The sequence below is a fragment of the Eutrema salsugineum genome, unplaced genomic scaffold, assembly GCF_000478725.1.
Source record: "Eutrema salsugineum unplaced genomic scaffold, Eutsalg1_0 scaffold_21, whole genome shotgun sequence".
Taxonomy (NCBI): domain Eukaryota; kingdom Viridiplantae; phylum Streptophyta; class Magnoliopsida; order Brassicales; family Brassicaceae; genus Eutrema; species Eutrema salsugineum.
In genome coordinates, this window is record NW_006256821.1 from 727,404 (window position 1) to 731,677 (window position 4,274).

Sequence of the window (4,274 nt, forward strand, 5' to 3'; positions counted from 1 at the left end):
TCCTCCATCAAGTTTGTTAGAAAGAGGCCATCAAATGAAATTCCTTTGGATCATCACGTCATGGAAGCCAGCCATCAAGAAAAAGGAGAACCTCTTTCAATCCCTAGTGACGATCTCGTCTCTTCCGATTCGTTCAAGTGTTTTGGAGATGACATACAAGATCATAAGTCACTTCCTCTTGATGAACCAAAGCCTTTTTCTCCTTCAGCTCCTCACCATCTTGACTGTGAGACAGACCACGTGAAAGATGAGACACTAATGGTGACATCGAAACCACCATTGGAGGCGCTTTCTAAGAAAAAGGATCCTGAGAAGTTTGATGCCCCATTCTCAATCAAAGGAGTGGAATTTCGTGATTCTCTTTGTGAATCTGGACCTGATGTGAATCTCATACGAAAGACCATTGCAGAGAATACAGGTATTTCGATTTTTCATCGTTTTAAGATTTATATTCACTATGGAGATCTTTCTGGTGCAGCTCCACTTGGTTTCAGACCCGAATTGCCTTTTCAAGGGGAAGTTTGTCCTGTTTCTACTGATTTCCATGATTTGGGGGTGAGAAAGGATGGAACAAAACCCTTGATATTCAGTACTTTGTTCCTGGCATCTGTTGAAACAGTCATCAGCTACCTGAATCGATGTATGAGTTTCACGAAGATCAACAAGAAAACATCACATCCGGCGATTCCTACAAGGAACTCTCATTGTATAATCATAGGCAGCGTGGATGATCCAATATTCAACCCTGGAGGAGCTACAAAGGATGTTGGATACCTTCTAGAAAGAAGGGTACCCAAAGAAAACGCTGGATTTACAAGCTCGACGAACCAAGGTACTTCTTTATGTATACCTTTAACTAATGCTCATATGAAAGGTGATGGAGACTTAATTGAAGCAAGAGTGAAGCTTAAATGGCTCTCGAGACTCTTTTCCCAAGACTCCCCACAAGGAAAAAGAATTGGAGACGAGAAGCAAGAGGATCTGGATACCTTTTCTCGGACATTCACCACCGCGGTCGCATGTGCGCTACCAGCGACCAACCTATGTTTTTCCGCGGTCGCGATGCTTGCACCAGCGGCCAAACCACCTTTCACCGCGGTCGCGACACTTCCACCAGTGGCCAATGCTCTTTTTACCAATTCTCCAACAGTTCAAGCCATGGCGACACCTCTCCAAGCAAACTGTCCTCACCTTGGATGCTTAACCATCTCCACCACTTCAGATCATAAAGAATCATCTGTCCTTGTATCTTGCAACATGGTTCAATGTCATGAAGTGAGAGAGACCTTATTCACCTCATCATACAAGCATCTAAGACGTTCTCCTGTCACAAGTGGTGTTGAAGACTCATACCTCAAAGAAGTTCCAAGACTGATTTTTGATCCTGGAGGAGGATACCATCTCGAACCTGAAGACAAAATTTCCAATTGGGAATGGCGTTATAAGGGATATACAAAGGAAAACAAGGAGATGTCGAAAAAGACTTGTCTCAGGACAAGGTATTTTACATTGGACTAAGCCACGTCCAACACCAAAAGTCGAGCTAAACGACTTAAAACAAAAGCGCTTAATGGGAGGCAACCCATTTAGGTATTGTTTTCTTTAGGATTTTTCTTTCCTTTCCTATTGATCTTTTTCTTTTTCTTAGTTTCAGGTGTTTCTTATAAAACAAAAAAGCCAAAAAATAAAAAAAAAACTGAAAAAACCAAAAAGAAGGATGGTACCTGATTGCTCGGCCCAGCAGGAACCAAGGAGAAGCAGGAAGAGGCCGCGAAATAAGCCCCCGCGGTCGCAGACGTTCTGACCGCGGGAAAGGCCTCTTCGACCGCGGTCGCGTGTTTCTGACCGCGGCCAAGCACCTGTTTACCGGGGTCGCGTGGCTCCTGACCGCGGCAATTGGTCGTTGAGATCAAACCCGACCCCAAACCACCCACTTCACCCTATTCCACCTCACCAATCACCCTCCACCTCATTCATCACCCTCCACCACCTTCATCACCACCTAATCACCTTCCCAAACCTCTTCGAATGAATCCGGTTCATCTCCACCAGCATCCCGTATCCAGGTAAGTTCTCTTTGTCCTTACCAATTTTATTATCTATGCATTTTTCTCATCAAATCTCGACTTGTTTCACACTGAGGACAGTGTGATTTAAGTCTGGGGGAGGATTTCATCCCTTTCTAACCACTTTTCTTTCATGAGTCTTGCATTATCTACACTTTTTTCATTTTCCTATTTTTCAAAATCGGTTTTAAAAAACAAAATACGTTTTAAAGGGAATGGTGAACATGAATCAATGATAGTTGACTGTGTGCTTTAGACTGTTCCTAGTGACTTGCTCATTCATGATTTAGGACTAGACTACGCGGTAGCTAAGCACATTTGAAACGAAGTACCCCAGAGGAATTTGAATGATTTCGATTTAGATGAAGGGATACACTAGCTCTGTTTTATTTGGACTTAATTTGGACTTAATTTTCTCATTGAAGCATTAGACCAGGGAAACGAATCATACATTCAGGACTCCTTTATCCTTTTACCACTCTCTGTTGATCCTGAATGGCTAGTTCCCAACCTTAACCAATCCTCTTTCAAACCACATGCACTCTTGTTTTCTATTGTCTTATATGCAGATAAGTGCAAAAACGTTGGAGAGAAAGAGGAACGACGCAGTTTTCAGTCACTAAGGACAGAGACCTGCGATTTGCCAGAAAAGTTCCCGAAGGATTCAACACAAGAGGAAGCTCAGTTTGCCTTAGAAAAATCTCAAATTTTGGTACGATCTCGTCCTCTAGTCTCTCTCTCTTTAAAAGGCATTTTCCATTCAAAAAAAAAAAAAATCCAAAAATAAGAAAAGAAAGGAAATAAAAGCCTTAGAGAGTCTAAAGAGGTCGAATTTTAAGTCCCAAGGCAACTGGAGTTCGATTTTATGGAGTTTTGGAGATTGTTTTCTGATTCCCGGAAAGAATCTAAGTCTGGGGGAACAGCTGTTTACAACAAAGGAGGAAGGATTATGCAACAACATTTGGCAAGAAGAAGTGACTGAAAACTGTGGTCATCAACAGGTCCTTATCTCTCTTGTGGTTTTGCATATTATCTTGCATCCTCCAGATCTTCAGGTAACCCAAAACACTTTAACTCCACCACTTAAATTGCCCTTTAATGCCAAACGCCGTCTACCCTGGATGATGTCTTTAATCAGAACTCACTATTGAACTTAATGAATGTAGAGAGCTAATTGGCTGGAATCAAGATTTAGATTGTTTAAGTTTTGCATGACGGAAAAAGTGGACTAGTATCTCTTGTGCATTGGTGAGAATTTTCTAGACTAAGTTGTGGATTGATGCACTATCTTTGGTCCTAGTTTAGGAGTTCATGTCTATGAGATTTGTGCATTCCCTATTTTTGTTTTCACTTAACCAGTTTAGGGTTTTGCTTTGTTTGAGGACAAACAAAGGTTTAAGTCTGGGGGAGTTGATAACACCGTATTTTGACCACTTTTATGGATCGTTTTGAAATACTTTTTCTATTTTTTTAATTGCTTTTAAGTACTTTTATCACGTTTTTTTAGTATTTGTAGTTCCAAGACTCTTTTCAGGTAACATAGGGAAAAGCTTAACAAAATGGATAGAAAACCTGATTTTAGCTCATAGTCAAACCGTCAGAAGTTCACCCCTGATTGAAGGCCTTCTCACCGTCTGATCCAGCTCAAATTTGGAGACCTTAAAGATGGAAGTATCAGCTTTCCAGCACACTTTACAGCTTGGCAATCCAACGGTTCAATCAAAAGATACGCGAAGAGCAATATGTCCCGTAAACCAGCCGGCGAGCATTTCCACCCGCGGCCAACAGGCCATTTCCCGACCGCGGCAAACCACTCATTCCCCGCGGTCACAGCACTCCCGACCGCGGCAAGCCAACTCCGAGCCCAAAAGCCCATTTCTGAAGCCCACAATGATTCCCTCATTTGGAGAAACCCTAAATGATGTCCAGAGCACTATAAATACATGTTTTTGGAACCCTAATCGACAATCATCTATCATTACTTCATATTTTTCTTATTGTTTTTGCTTTAGCTTTTAGGGAGAGAGAGATTTGTCTCTTGAACCCTTTTTCTTTCTTTTTCAATTTTGGTTTATATTCTACTTCTTAATACTATGTCTTTGATTTCGTTCATTATGTCTGAAAAAGTGGACTAGTATCTCTTGTGCATTGGTGAGAATGTTCTAGACTAAGTTGTGGATTGATGCACTATCTTTGGTCCTAGTTTAG